Here is a 17253-nt window from a genome sequence, read left to right as displayed (position 1 = left end):
ACAATGCAGAGTTTAAAATAGTAACACATGAGGAATAAAATAAAATACACAAGAAATGGAGCTATACACAGGAAGTACCAGATCAATGTAGAGTTATATACAGCAAGTACCAGTACCAGATCAATGTGGAGCTATATACAGGAAGTACCAGTACCAGATCAATGTGGAGTTATATACAGGAAGTACCAGTACCAGATCAATGTGGAGATATATACAGGAAGTACCAGTACCAGATCAATGTGGAGCTATATACACGAAGTACCAGTACCAGATCAATGTGGAGCTATATACACGAACTACCAGTACCAGATCAATGTGGAGCTATATACAGGAAGTACCAGTACCAGATCAATGTGGAGCTATATACAGGAAGTACCAGTACCAGATCAATGTGAAGCTATATACAGGAAGTACCAGATCAATGTGAAGCTATATACAGGAAGTACCCATACCAGATCAATGTGGAGCTATATACAGGAAGTACCAGTACCAGATCAATGTGGAGCTATATACAGGAAGTACCAGTACCAGATCAATGTGGAGTTATATACAGAAAGTACCAGTACCAGATCAATGTGGAGCTATATACAGGAAGTACCAGATCAATGTGAAGCTATATACAGGAAGTACCAGTACCAGATCAATGTGAAGGTATATACAGGAAGTACCAGATTAATGTGAAGCTATTTACAGGAAGTACCAGTACCAGATCAATGTGGAGCTATACACAGGAAGTACCAGTACCAGATCAATGTGAAGCTATATACAGGAAGTACCAGTACCAGATCAATGTGGAGCTATATACAGGAAGTACCAGTACCAGATCAATATGGCGCTATATACAGGTTGTACCAGTACCAGATCAATGTGGAGCTATATACAGGAAATACCAGTACCAGATCAATGTGGCGCTATATACAGGGAGTACCAGTACCAGATCAATGTGGCGCTATATACAGGAAGTACCAGTACCAGATCAATGTGCAGAGGTACAAGGTATTTGAGGTAAATATATATGTACATGAAGGCAGGGTAAAGTGACTAGTCGTCAGGATAGATAATAAGGTATTTGAGGTAGATATGTACATGAAGGCAGGGTAAAGTGACTAGTCATCAGGATAGATAATAATAAGGTATTTGAGGTAGATATGTACATGAAGCCAGGGTAAAGTGACTAGGCATCAGGATAGATAATAATAAGGTATTTGAGGTAGATATGTACATGAAGGCAGGGTAAAGTGACTAGTCATCAGGATAGATAATAATAAGGTATTTGAGGTAGATATGTACATGAAGGCAGGGTAAAGTGACTAGTCGTCAGGATAGATAATAATACGAGTAAAATAAAGAACAGAGCAGCAGCTGTCTCTCTATACTTCTTCTCTCTCCCTTTCTCCCATTCCCTTTCTCCCATTCCCTTTCTCCCATTCCCTTTCTCTCATTCTCTTTCTCACATTCCCTTTCTCTCATTCCCTTTCTCCCATTCCCTTTCTCTCATTCTCTTTCTCCCATTCCCTTTCTCCCATTCCCTTTCTCCCATTCCCTTTCTCACATTCCCTTTCTCCCATTCCCTTTCTCTCATTCTCTTTCTCACATTCCCTTTCTCCCATTCCCTTTCTCTCATTCTCTTTCTCACATTCCCTTTCTCCCATTCCCTTTCTCTCATTCTCTTTCTCACATTCCCTTTCTCCCATTCCCTTTCTCCCATTCCCTTTCTCCCATTCCCTTTCTCTCTACCTCTTCTTGCTTTCAGTATTAGGTATTTGTTGTGAAAATGTTAGACATTACTTGTTAGATATTGCTGCACTGTCAGAACTAGAAGTACAAGCATTTCGTTACACTCGCAATAACATCTGCTAAACACGTGTATGTGACCAATAAAATTTTATTTGATTTAACTCTCTTTACCTCTTCATACTCTCTCTCTAACTATATCTCTTTAATTTCTCTCAACAAATATATACAAATCATTCTGTCCCCCTCTGTCCTCTCCCTCCCTCTCTCGGTGTCCCCCTCTGTCCTCTCCCTCCCTCTCTCGGTGTCCCCCTCTGTCCTCTCCCTCCCTCTCTCGGTGTCCCCCTCTGTCCTCTCCCTCCCTCTCTCGGTGTCCCCCTCTGTTCTCTCCCTCCCTCTCTCGGTGTCCCCCTCTGTCCTCTCCCTCCCTCTCTCGGTGTCCCCCTCTGTCCTCTCCCTCCCTCTCTCGGTGTCCCCCTCTGTCCTCTCCCTCCCTCTCTCGGTGTCCCCCTCTGTTCTCTCCCTCCCTCTCTCGGTGTCCCCCTCTGTTCTCTCCCTCCCTCTCTCGGTGTCCTCCTCTGTTCTCTCCCTCCCTCTCTCGGTGTCCCCCTCTGTCCTCTTTCTCTCTCTCCCTCTCTCTCTTGGTGTCTCTCTCTGTCATCTCTCTCTCGGTGTCCCCCTCTGTCCTCTCCTGCTCTAATTCTTTCTCTCTTCCTCTCTTTCCCTCTCTCTCTAGTTCTCTCTAGTTCTCTCTCTCATTCTCTCTCTCTGTCCCCCTTTGCCCTCTCCTTCTCTCCCCATGTGCTCTCTCTCTCTATCTGTCTACATTTGTGAGACTGTCCCTGTCCCCAGCGAACCCATTTCAGTTTTAAACTGAAAACATCACCTTATCCCTCAAAATAAAGAGAAACGAAGAGCAGCGCAGATGGATCCATAGCCCGTCGGACGATTTGAAAGCACTTTTGGTTTCAATCGACATTTTGTGAATGGCAATTTGGAGGGAGAAAGCAATAAAAGTGACATTTGTCAGGGAGCCCAGGAGCTGGTAACCATTTCGGTGACTGATAGCGGTGTGAGACATAGGCAGGGATCCAGGCTGTCTGTGAGTAATGACACAGGGAGGGATCCAGTCTATCTGAGAATAATGACAGAGGGAGGGATACAGGCTATCTGAGAATAATGACAGAGGGAGGGATACAGGCTATCTGAGAATAATGACAGAGGGAGGGATACAGGCTATCTGAGAATAATGACAGAGGGAGGGATACAGGCTATCTGAGAATAATGACAGAGGGAGGGATACAGGCTATCTGAGAATAATGACAGAGGGAGGGATACAGGCTATCTGAGAATAATGACAGAGGGAGGGATACAGGCTATCTGAGAATAATGACAGAGGGAGGGATACAGGCTATCTGAGAATAATGACAGAGGGAGGGATACAGGCTATCTGAGAATAATGACAGAGGGAGGGATACAGGCTATCTGAGAATAGTTCCTTTATTCCCAGCTCGATGTGTTGAGGCAGTGTCAAATTAAACACAATGCCTTGCCCCCTACCCTGTCATCTCTCTCTCTCCACCATTTCCTCTCTGTAATCAATGTTTTGAATGAGATCCAGCTGGAGTGAAGTGTAAAGCTTTGTAGCTGCAGTGTAATGTCATAACAGGCTATTTTCTCTGAAACTTTCCAACAATGGAAACCGTCTTTGAGGCAGTGTCTGATGCGAAGGTTTGAAACTAGACCCTTATTGTACACTTAGAACCCCATCATGGCATTATGTGGCAGGTGTAGCCTGCCTCCCAAAGGGGCACCCTATTGCCTACATAGTGTACTGCTTTTGACCAGAGCCCTATAGTAGTGCACTATAGAGTACACTATAGAGCCTGTGGATCATTAAGCCAGCGAGCACTGGGAGATAAAAGAGGAAGCGGCCTGCACAACGGGGGAGAGAACGGAGAGGAAAGCGCTTGTGATGAAGTAAGAGAAATAACGGTATGATTACCTGTTGTGACCTGGACTGTCTGACAACCCTCACTGTGTACCTAACCGGATTGGCTGAGGACCCGAGTTTTAAGATTAACCCTGTAGAATGGAACAGGCGATGAGAACGGATTGTGTACTGTGAAATGGTTGGTGAATTCCCCCCTTTTCCCCAGTGTATAAAACTCCCTAATAAACTCCCCATTTGCATTCTAGTTGTGCTCCGTGTGCCTGTTTGGTTATTGAACCTGGTGACGTGGAAACCACACACCCTTCAACCTGCTACAATTACAATATGTAACTGTATCGATGTTTTCCTTATCACTACCATTATTATGGAAGTCCTATGTAGGTTTGCAGTCATCACCACACCTGTAATGATACCCCCCCACCTTCAGAGTTAATATACACCCCCACCCTCAGTTAATATACCCCCCCACCCTCATAGTTAATATACCCCCCCACCCTCATAGTTAATATACCCCCCCACCCTCATAGTTAATATACCCCCCCACCCTCATAGTTAATATACCCCCCCACCTTCAGAGTTAATATACCCCCCACCCTCAGAGTTAATATACACCCCCACCCTCAGAGTTAATATACACCCCCACCCTCAGAGTTAATATACCCCCCCACCCTCATAGTTAATATACACCCCCACCCTCATAGTTAATATACCCCCCCACCCTCAGAGTTAATATACCCCCCCCACCCTCATGGTTAATATACACCCCCACCCTCATAGTTAATATACCCCCCACCCTCAGAGTTAATATACCCCCCACCCTCAGAGTTAATATACACCCCCACCCTCATAGTTAATATACCCCCCCACCCTCATAGTTAATATACCCCCCCACCTTCAGAGTTAATATACCCCCCACCCTCAGAGTTAATATACACCCCCACCCTCAGAGTTAATATACACCCCCACCCTCAGAGTTAATATACCCCCCCACCCTCATAGTTAATATACCCCCCCACCCTCAGAGTTAATATACCCCCCCACCCTCAGAGTTAATATACCCCCCCCACCCTCATGGTTAATATACACCCCCACCCTCATAGTTAATATACCCCCCACCCTCAGAGTTAATATACCCCCCACCCTCAGAGTTAATATACACCCCCACCCTCATAGTTAATATACCCCCCCACCCTCATAGTTAATATACCCCCCCACCCTCATAGTTAATATACCCCCCCACCCTCAGAGTTAATATACCCCCCACCCTCAGAGTTAATATACACCCCCACCCTCAGAGTTAATATACACCCCCCACCCTCATGGTTAATATACACCCCCACCCTCATAGTTAATATACCCCCCACCCTCAGAGTTAATATACACCCCCACCCTCATAGTTAATATACCCCCCACCCTCAGAGTTAATATACACCCCCACCCTCATAGTTAATATACCCCCCCACCTTCAGAGTTAATATACCCCCACCCTCAGAGTTAATATACCCCCCCACCCTCATGGTTAATATACACCCCCACCCTCATAGTTAATATACCCCCCACCCTCAGAGTTAGTATACACCCCCACCCTCATAGTTAATATACCCCCCACCCTCAGAGTTAATATACACCCCCACCCTCATAGTTAATATACACACCCACCCTCAGAGTTAATATACCTCCCCCCCACCCTCATAGTTAATATACCCCCCCCCCACCCTCATAGTTAATATACACCCCCACCCTCAGAGTTAATATACCCCCCCACCTTCAGAGTTAATATACCCCCCCCCCACCTTCAGAGTTAATATACCCCCCCACCTTCAGAGTTAATATACACCCCCACCCTCATAGTTAATATACACCCCCACCCTCATAGTTAATATACCCCCCCACCTTCAGAGTTAATATACCCCCACCCTCAGAGTTAATATACCCCCCCACCCTCATGGTTAATATACACCCCCACCCTCATAGTTAATATACCCCCCACCCTCAGAGTTAGTATACACCCCCACCCTCATAGTTAATATACCCCCCACCCTCATAGTTAATATACACCCCCACCCTCATAGTTAATATACCCCCACCCTCAGAGTTAATATACACCCCCACCCTCATAGTTAATATACCCCCCACCCTCAGAGTTAATATACACCCCCACCCTCATAGTTAATATACACCCCCACCCTCATAGTTAATATACCCCCACCCTCAGAGTTAATATACACCCCCACCCTCATAGTTAATATACCCCCCACCCTCAGAGTTAATATACACCCCCACCCTCATAGTTAATATACCCCCCCACCTTCAGAGTTAATATACCCCCACCCTCAGAGTTAATATACCCCCCCACCCTCATGGTTAATATACACCCCCACCCTCATAGTTAATATACCCCCCACCCTCAGAGTTAATATACACCCCCACCCTCATAGTTAATATACCCCCCACCCTCAGAGTTAATATACACCCCCACCCTCATAGTTAATATACACACCCACCCTCAGAGTTAATATACCTCCCCCCCACCCTCATAGTTAATATACCCCCCCCCCACCCTCATAGTTAATATACACCCCCACCCTCAGAGTTAATATACCCCCCCACCTTCAGAGTTAATATACCCCCCCCCCCACCTTCAGAGTTAATATACCCCCCCACCTTCAGAGTTAATATACACCCCCACCCTCATAGTTAATATACACCCCCACCCTCATAGTTAATATACCCCCCCCCCACCTTCAGAGTTAATATACCCCCCCACCTTCAGAGTTAATATACACCCCCACCCTCATAGTTAATATACACCCCCACCCTCATAGTTAATATACCCCCCACCCTCAGAGTTAATATACACCCCCACCCTCATAGTTAATATATTACACACACCCAAGCCCCATCCTGCAACAGGCCTAACCCCCACTATTACACCTGGCCAAGCCCCATCCTGCAACAGGCCCAACCCCCACTATTACCCCCACAAGCCCCATCCTGCAACAGGCCCAACCCCCACAATTACACCCACCCAAGCCCAATGTTATGACCTACGAGGTATGTATCAGATGCTCAACGTGCTTTGCTCACACCTACTGTGATAGTCCGGGCCTAAACCACACAAAAACAACACTAGACGCTATGGAACATAAAGCTTTTACTATCTGATCCTGGAATATACAAGGTCTAAGTTCATCTGTCTTTGGCCTAAAGAGCAGGAACACAGACTTCATCAAAGACATTAGAAATGCAGACATTGTCATCCTACGAGAAACATGGTATAAAGGAGACAGACCCACTGGTTGCCCTCTAGGTTACTGAGAGCTGGTAGTCCCATACACCAAACTACCAGGTGTGAAACAGGGAAGAGACTGTTAATTTGGTATAGAGCAGACCTAACCCACTCCATTAAATTCATCAAAACAGGAACATTTTACATCTGGCTAGAAAATAATGAAATTATCTCAGAGAAAAATGTCCTCATGTGTGCCACCTATATCCCCCCAATAGAATCCCCATACTTTAACGATGACAGCTTCTCCATCTTAGAGGGGGAGATCAACAATTTCCAGGCCCAGGAACATGTACTAGTCTGTGGTGACCTAAATGCCAGAACTAGACAATAACCTGACACCCTCAGCACACAGGGACACACACACCTACCTGGAGGTGACATCATTACCTCCCCCATATGCCCCCCTAGGCACAACTATGACAAAACAACCAACAAAAACGGGTCACAACTCCTGCAGCTCTGTTGGACGCTGGGTATGTACATAGTCATTGGTAGGCTTCGAGGGGACTCCTATGGTAGGTACAAATATAGCTCATTTCTTGGCAGTAATACTGTAGACTACTTTATCACTGACCTCAACACATAGTTTCTTACAGAGTTCACAGTCAGTCCACTGACACCCCTATCAGATCACAGCAAAATCACAGTCTACTTGAACAGAGCTATGCTCAATCAGGAGGCATCAAAGACAAAGGAACTGAATAATATTAAGAAATGCTATAGATGGAAGGAAAGCAGTGTGGAAATCTGCCAAAAAGTATTAGGGAACAACACATTCAATCCCTTCTTGACAATTTCCTGGACAAAATGTTTCATTGTGATAGTGTAAAGGTGTAAACTTGGCAGTTAAAAACCTAAACCGTATATTTGACCTCTCGGTTTCCCTAGCAAATCTAAACATTTCAAGCAGACAACCTAAGAAAAAAGAAAAATAGTTTGATGAAGAATGGAAAAACCTAAGAAAAAGAAATTGAGAAACCTGTCCAATCAAAAACATAGAGACCCAGAAAACTTGAGTCTACGCCTTCACTATGGTGAATCACAAAAAAAATACAGAAATGCACTAAGGGAAAAGAAGGAACAGCACGTCAGAAATCAGCTCAATGTAATTGAAGAATCCATAGAATCAAACCACTTCTGTTTAAAATTTGAAAAATCTAAACAAACAACGACACAAAGAATTTTCTATCCAAAATGGAGATGTATGGATAAACCACTTCTCCAATCTCTTTTGGCCCTTTAACAAAGAACAAACAGCAAAAACATTTACATGATCAAATATACATCTTAGAATCAACCATTAAAGACTACCAGAACGTACTGGATTCTCCAAATACATTGAATGAACTACAGGACAAAATACAAAACCCTCCAACCCAAAAAGGCCTGTGGGGTTGATGGTACCCTCAATGAATTGATAAAATATACAGACAACAAATTCCAATTGGTTATACTAAAACTATTTAACATCATCCTTAGCTCTGGCATCTTCCTCTGGACTGATCACCCCAATCCACAAAAGTGGAGACAAATTTGACCAAAATAATTACCGTGGGATATGCTTCAACAGCAACCTTGGGAAAATCCTCTGCATTGTCATTAACAGCAGACTCATACATTTCCTCAGTGAAAACAATGTACTGAGCAAATGTCAAATTGGCCAAGTATTCACCCTGCACACGCTAATTGACTAACAAAATCTGAACAAGCTTTGATGATTTCAAAAAGGTGTTTGACTCAATTTGGCATGAGGGCCTACTATACAAATTGATGGAAAGTGGTGTTGGGGGAAAAACATACAACATTATAAAATTCAGGTACACAAATAACAAGTGTGCGGTTAAAATTGGCAAAAAAAATTAAATCTTTCCACATGGCCAGGGAGTGAGACAGAGATGCAGCTTAAGCCCCACTCTCTTCAACATATATATCAACTAATTGGCGAGGGCACTAGAACAGTCTGCCTGACCGTACTAGAATCTGAAGTCAAATGTCTACTGATCTGGTGCTTCTGTCCCCAACCAAGGAGGGCCTGCAGCAGCACCTAGGCCTTCTGCACAGATTCTGCCAGACCTGGGCCCTGACAGTAAATCTCAGTAAGACAAAAATAATAGTGTTCCAAAAGAGCTCCAGTTGCCAGGACCACAAAAACAAATTATGTGAATGTGCTGAGAGACAAGTCAAGAAAGGGCATCTATGCCATCAAAAGGAGCATTAAATTTGACATAGGATCTGGCTAAAAATACTTTAATCAGTTATAGAACCCATTGCCCTTTATGACTTCCTCCGAAGTCGGTCCCTCTCCTTGTTTGGGCGACGTTCGGTGGTCGACGTCACCGGTCTTCTAGCCATCGCCGATCCACCTTTAATTTTCCATTTGTTTGTCTTGTCTTCCCACACACCTGGTTTCAATTCCATCAATTACATGTTGTGTATTTAACCCTCTGTTCCCCCCCCCCATGTCTATGTCTGGTATTGTTTATTGTAAATGCTTGTGCACGTTATGTCTGGTGTGTGTCGGGTTGTGTACCCATTTATTGAATGTTCTGTTTTCCGGTGGTTTTTATTATTAAACTGCGCCGTTGGAAACACAGTTGTTGCTTCTGCGTACTGCCGCCAGTATGCACCCTTTACATGCCCTTTATGCTTGTAAAAAATATCCTCCGTGTACAATGTTAAACACCAAATATTGCATGCAGAGCAGAGATAGGCCGATACCTTCTAACTATCAAAATCCAGAAAAGAGCCGTTAAATTCTACAACCACCTTAACCTGTTGGGTCTAGGGGGCAGCATTTGCACGTCTGGATAAAAAAAATTTACCCGATTTAATCTGGTTACTAATCCTACCCAGTAACTAGAATATGCATATACTTATTATATATGGATAGAAAACACTCTAAAGTTTCCAAAACTGTTTGAATGGTGTCTGTGAGTATAACAGAACTCATTTGGCAGGCAAAACCCTGAGACATTTTCTGACAGGAAGTGGATACCTGATGTGTTGTATTGAGTTTAAACCTATCCCATTGAAAAACACAGGGGTTTAGGAATATTTTGGCACTTCCTATTGCTTCCACTAGATGTCACCAGCCTTTACAAAGTGTTTTGAGTCTTCTGGAGGGAGATCTGACCGAACAAGAGCCATGGAACGGTGATGTCCCATTAGACACCTGGCGCGCTACTTCATGTTGGGTACCCTCGTTCCAATACGTTATAAAAGGCTATGCATTCGTCCACCTTGAATATTATTCATGTTCTGGTTAAAAAAGGCCCTAATGATTTATGCTATACAACGTTTGACATGTTTGAACGAACGGAAATATATTTTTTCCCCTCGTTCATGACGAGAAGTCCGGCTGGCTTACATCATGTGCTAACGAGACGGAGATTTTTGGACATAAATGATGAGCTTTTTTGAACAAAACTACATTCGTTATGGACCTGTGATACCTGGAAGTGACATCTGATGAAGAGAATCAAAGGTAATGGATTATTTACATAGTATTTTCGATTTTAGATCTCCCCAACATGACGTCTAGTCTGTATCGCAACGCGTATTTTTCTGGGCACAGTGCTCAGATTATTGCAAAGTGTGATTTCCCAGTAAGGTTATTTTTAAATCTGGCAAGTTGATTGCGTTCAAAAGATGTAAATCTATAATTCTTTAAATGACAATATAATATTTTACCAATGTTTTCTAATTTTAATTATTTAATTTGTGACGCTGACTTGACTGCCGGTTATTGGAGGGAAACGATTTCCTCAACATCAATGCCATAGTAAAACGCTGTTTTTGTATATAAATATGAACTTGATAGAACTAAAAATGCATGCATTGTCTAACATAATGTCCTAGGAGTGTCATCTGATGGAGATTGTAAAAGGTTAGTGTATCATTTTAGCTGGTTTTATGGTTTTGGTGACCCTGTCTTTGACTTGACAAAACATTACACACAACTCTTGTAAATGTACTGTCCTAACATACTCTAAATTTATGCTTTCGCCGTAAAACCTTTTTGAAATCGTAAAACGTGGTTAGATTAAGGAGATGTTTATCTTTCAAATGGTGTAACATAGTTGTATTTTTGAAAAATTTGAATTTTGACATTTATTTGGATTCAAATTTGCCGCTCTTGAAATGCACCTGCTGTTGATGGAGTGCACCACGGGTGGCACGCTAGCGTCCCACCTAGCCCCAAGAGGTTAAAGTAAGCGATTACCAAACCTTCCATAACAAAGCCATCACCTACATAGAAGTGAACCTGGAGAAGAAGTCCCCTAAGCAAGCTGGTGCTGGGGCTCTGTTCACAAACACAAACAGACCCCACAGAGCCCCAGGACAGCAACACAATTAGATCCAACCAAATCATGAGAAAACAAAAAGAGAATTACTTGACACATTGGAACGAATTAACAAAACAACAGAGCAAACTAGAATGCTATTTGACCCTAAACAGAATACCTGACCACTGTGACTGACCCAAACTTAAAAGCTTTGACTATGTACAGACTCAGTGAACATAGCCTTGCTATTGAGAAATACCACAAACACCATTGTAAATACAACCCATATTTATGTTTATTTATTTTCCCTTTTGTACTTTAACTATATGCAAATAATATGACATTTGTATTGTGAGTGTAATGTTTACTGTTAATTTGAATGGTTTATTTCACTTGTTTATTAGCTTGTTCACTTTCTGAGAGAGAGAGTGCGCATTATGTTTATTTACTAGCTATGAGCTCTGGAATTACTCCACGCTGGACTATTAGTTCCATAGCCAGTATACTCTATATTCCACTACCTAAGAGGAGATCATATTGCCATAGCCCTCACATGAAGCCCTGTTAAACCATATTGGTATCAGAGAGAGAGCAGCTAAAACAGATGCCTGGGCTCTGTGATGCCTGGGCTCTGTGATGCCTGGGCTCTGTGATGCCTGGGCTCTGTGATGCCAGGGCTCTGTGATGCCTGGGCTCTGTGATGCCTGGGCTCTGTGATGCCTGGCCGGTGCCGGGCTCTGTGATGCCGGGCCGGAGCCGGGCTCTGTGATGCCTGGGCTCGTGATGCCGGGCTCGGGCCTGGGCTGTGATGCCTGGGCTCTGTGTGCCGGGCTCGGTGGGTTTATCACAGCCATAATAATGATAATGACATGAATTACACCCAGCAGACACTTTACTCACATGCCTCCTCCATGTTTTATTACATGCACGCACACACATACACACACAGACACACAACCACCACCCTCCCTTTAAGCCGTCTTCTTCATGAGAGTTAAGTGATGCACGGTCAGGAGGGATAAATCAGCGTTGTCACGGTGACAAGAAAGGACACAGCAGTAAAATCACCAAGAACCTCTCTCTCTCTCTGTCTCTGTCTCTGCTCTCTCTCTCTCTCTCTCTCTCTCTCTCTCTCCGTTTCTCTCTCTCTCTCTCTCTCTGTTTCTCTCTCTGTTTCTCTCTCTCTCTCTCTCTATCTTTCCCTTTCCCTCTCGCTCTCTCTCACTCTCTGTGTCATCATTTTACTTGTATATTTTAGTCATTTAGCATTCGCTCTTAGCCAGAGCGACTACCATTAGTGGGTGCATATATTTTACCACAGTGTGCAATTACAGCAGCCATATTTATTACCTGTTGCCGCAAGAAAATAAAAACCAGTGAAGCACAAACACCATTGTAAATAAGCTCAGCAATAAAAGAAACGTCCTCTCAATGTCAACTGTGTTTATTTTCAGCAAACTTAACATGTGTAAATATTTGGACGAACATAAGATTCAACAACTGAGACATAAACTGAACAAGTTCCACAGACATGTGACTAAAATAAATAGAATAATGTGTCCCTGAACAAAGGGGTGAGTCAAAATCAAAAGTAACAGTCAGTATTTGGTGTGGCCACTAGCTACATTAAGTACGGCAGTGCATCTCCTCCTCATGGACTGCACCAGATTAGCCAGTTCTTGTTGTGAGATGTTACCCCACTTTTCCACCAAGGCACCTGCAAATTCCCGGACATTTCTGGGGGGAATGGCCCTAGCCCTCACCCTACGATCCAACAGGTCCCAGACATGCTCATTGGGATTGAGATCCGGGCTCTTCGCTGGCCATGGCAGAACACTGACATTCCTGTCTTGCAGGAAATCATGCACAGAATGAGCAGTATGGCTGGTGGCATTGTCATGCTGGAGGTTCATGTCAGGATGAGCTTGCAGGAAGGATACCACATGTGGGAGGAGGATGTCTTCCCTGTAACGCACAGCGTTGAGATTGCCTGCAATGACAACAAGCTCAGTCCGATGATGCTGTGACACACCACCCCAGACCATGACGGACCCTCCCCCTCCAAATTGATCCCTCTCCAGAGTACAGGCCTCGGTGTAACGCTCATTCCATCGACGATAAACGCGAATCCGACCATCACCCCTGATGAGACAAAACCGCGACTCATCAGTGAAGAGCACTTTTTGCCAGTCCTGTCTGGTCCAGTGATGGTGGGTTTGTGCCCATAGGCGACGTTGTTGCCGGTGATGTCTGGTGCGTACCTGCCTTCCAACAGGCCTACAAGCCCTCAGTCCAGCCTCTCTCAGCCTATTGCGGACAGTCTGAGCACTGATGGAGGGATTGTGTGTTCCTGTTGTAATTTGGGCAGTTGTTGTTGCCATCCTGTACCTGTCCCGCAGGTGTGATGTTCGGATGTACCGATCCTGTGCAGGTGTTGTTGCACGTGGTCTGCCACTGTGAGGATGATCAGCTGTCCGTCCTGTCTACCTGTAACGCTGTCTTAGGCATCTCACAGTACGGACATTGCAATTTATTGCCCTGGCCACATCTGCCGTCCTCATGCCTCCTTGCAGCATGCTTAAGGCACATTCACGCAGATGAGCAGGGACTCTGGGCATCTTTCTTTTGGTGTTTTTCAGAGTCAGTAGAAAGGCCACTTTGGTGTCCTAAGTTTTAATAACTTGTGACCTTAATTGCCTACCGTCTGTAAGCTGTTAGTGTCTTAAGGACCGTTCCACAGGTGCATGTTCATTAATTGTTTATGGTTCATTGAACAAGCATGGGAAACAGTGTTTAAACCCTTTACAGTGAAGATATGTGAAGTTATTTGGATTTTTATGAATGATCTTTTGTATGACAGGGTCCTGAAAAAGGGACGTTTCTTTTTTTTGTGTATTGATTGTCTCTTTTGTACTTTAACTATTTGCACATAATATGAAATTAATGTGAGGAAAGGAGAGTGAGGCGGGGGAGAGAGGGAAACGGAGGAGAGGAGAGTGGGATTCGGGAAACCTCCGACACCCCACATTGAACCCCTAATAAGATGGGGGGGAATTAGACAGAGGAGTCTGTCACACAGGCAGGAAGCAAAGTAGAGCAGATCTCACTTACAGACTGATCTCAGACGGCAGCTCTGCTTTTAACACAGACAGCCCTGGTGCCATCTGCTGTGATGGGACTTGACTGGATGCGCTGCATGGACTGGGAAGAGGAGGAGGAGGAGGAGAAGAGAGGGAAGGAAGAGGCAACCCTCACACACTGACAGAGTGGGCTACTCACTGCAGTGAATGCACATAGGGAATGTTGTCACTGAAGAGAGCACAGTGTGTCTGGTCTTGATATGTTGCTAGTTTGACATATCCTCTGATATTCTGCCGGCAGAAAGATACAGTATGTAGGAAGGAAGGATGTAAAAATGACTGATCTCAGACGTTTTACTCATGTAGATATTCTGTTCTCCACCTTGTGAATTACAAACCAGTCGAGGTAGTGTGTGTGTGTGTGTGTGTGTGTGTGTGTGTGGTGTGTGTGTGTGTGTGTGTGTGTGTGTGTGTGTGTGTGTGTGTGTGTGTGTGTGTGTGTGTGTGTGTGTGTGTGTGGTGTGTGTGGTGTGTGTGTGTGTGTGTGTGTGTGGGGGGGGGCGGGCTGGTGAACCAGGCAGATGGGGAGTTCCTTTACAGTATATTAAAATACGACCTCATCTATGGAGCGATGAGCAGTGAGGGGTGTGATGAACAGAGGCTCTCTCTCTCACACACACACACACACACATATACCACCGCCGTTTGGGCTGCTTCTCAAATGGCACCCTATTCCCTATATACATTAGTGCACTACTTTTGACTAGGTTCACATACTGAGGAATAGAGGGTGTCATTTGTCTTTGTTGAGCTGTATACGGTAGGATTATTATTATTATTATTGGCTGTGATATAAACTAGCATGGATGGTCATGAAAATTCAGACCGCAGCCCGGTGAAGCATTGAATCGTCCATATTAACTTCAATGTGAATTAGACCAGAGTGATCTGATGAGCGAGGAACTTACAGGACTATAGGAAGTATGACTGGCAAATCCATACAGTATGAGCTAATCTGGTGTTATCACTGTTTGTTTGATTTGTTCACTCTGTTCCGGATGAAGAAGTAGCTGTAGCGGCCCAACAGCCAGGATTCGTTTTTCATCCAGAACAGAGTGAACAAATGAACACAGCGCGCCGCGTTTCCTCTCTCCTTTCTCGTTTTGATGTCTACATGAAAACTTCATTTTGCTGCTGACTTCTCAGAAAAAAATGTGTAATAAAAAAAAAAAGGTTTCCCAATTCCACAAAATAATATTTACCACAGCTAATTTTCCATCTCTTAATTTCCATTCATATGTAAAACTAGGTAGGTATGGAATCTACTCTACTGTCAAATGATTGAAATTGTTCACATAGAGATCAGGGTGCTGCCAGCAGCAGGGAGAGAGAGAGAGAGAGAGAGAGGGAGGGAGAGGGTGAGAGTGAGAGAGAGAGGGAGAGGGTGAGAGAGAGAGGGAGGGAGAAAGAAAATCACTGCTTTCAAAATCAAAGCCCTTTGAGATGCAAATCAGATTGACAAGCCTCTATTTTTACATCTGAAAATGTTTTTTTTTTACTTCTTCTAACACAGCCCATAAAACCAATGATGATTTAAGACAATTGTAAGGATTGGAATACAGACGAATGCATGGATATTGAAAATTCCCTCTCTTTCTTCATTTTCTTTCCTCTCTACTCTTTCCCCCTCTTTGGAATCAAGGGAGCGATAACTTCTGCTGCTTCTGAAGTGCCCAAATTCTTAGTGGTTTCCAGCGGCAACGTGTTATGATATAACAGCCTTTTAAAATGGTCTGAGAAGTCCCCGTTAAGGCCCTGTATGCAAGTTGTTCAGGCATCAGGGATTACGGTGCAGTCAGTCCACACATAAAGCATCAGGGATTACAGTGCTGTCAGTCTACACATAAAGCATCAGGGATTACGGTGCTGTCAGTCCACACATAAAGCATCAGGGATTACAGTGCTGTCAGTCCACACATAAAGCATCAGGGATTACGGTGCTGTCAATCCACACATAAAGCATCAGGGATTACGGTGCTGTCAGTCCACACATAAAGCATCAGGGATTACAGTGCAGTCAGTCTACACATAAAGCATCAGGGATTACGGTGCTGTCAGTCCACACATAAAGCATCAGGGATTACGGTGCTGTCAGTCCACACATAAAGCATCAGGGATTACAGTGCTGTCAGTCCACACATAAAGCATCAGGGATTGCGGTGCTGTCAGTCCACACATAAAGCATCAGGGATTAAGGTGCTGTCAATCCACACATAAAGCATCAGGGATTACGGTGCTGTCAGTCCACACATAAAGCATCAGGGATTACAGTGCTGTCAATCCACACATAAAGCATCAGGGATTACAGTGCAGTCAGTCTACACATAAAGCATCAGGGATTACAGTGCAGTCAGTCTACACATAAAGCATCAGGGATTACAGTGCAGTCAGTCTACACATAAAGCATCAGGGATTACAGTGCAGTGCAGTTCCTCATGTCTAATCCCAGCCTTCCTAGTCTTCCTCATGTCTACTACCAGCCTTCCTAGTCTTCCTCATGTCTACACCCAGTCACCTCATATTACCCCTTCCTCATGTTTACTCCCAGCCACCATAGTCTTCCTCATGTCTACTCCCAGCCACCCTAGTCTTCCTCATGTCTACACCCAGCCACCTCTTCACCCACGGATGCCATTTAACCCAGTTAAGGTACATGCTCTCTTAATGTCAGACACACACACACACACACACACACCACACACACACACACCACACACACACACACACACACACACACACACACACACACACACACACACAGAAGAATCTCATGATTTGTTATCATTTTATCCAGCTGGGTTGTGGGAGATGAGGTTTTAGAACATATGCCTCAGGAATATGACGCAT

The 17253-nt window shown here is 44.3% G+C and overlaps 1 protein-coding gene across 3 annotated transcripts in view; it reads left to right on the top strand.

The window, feature by feature from the left end:
• The window catches only part of LOC106612181 (glutamate receptor 3), a 219292-nt gene that overhangs the window by 85757 nt on the left and 116282 nt on the right, over positions 1 to 17253 (top strand). The window lies entirely within an intron of this gene.

This window comes from Salmo salar, chromosome 09 (assembly GCF_965601325.2).
Source record: "Salmo salar chromosome 09, fSalSal1, whole genome shotgun sequence".
In the NCBI taxonomy this organism is placed as follows: Eukaryota; Metazoa; Chordata; class Actinopteri; order Salmoniformes; family Salmonidae; genus Salmo; species Salmo salar.
Note: the sequence above shows the minus strand (reverse complement) of the source record. Positions and strands in the feature narration are given on the sequence as shown.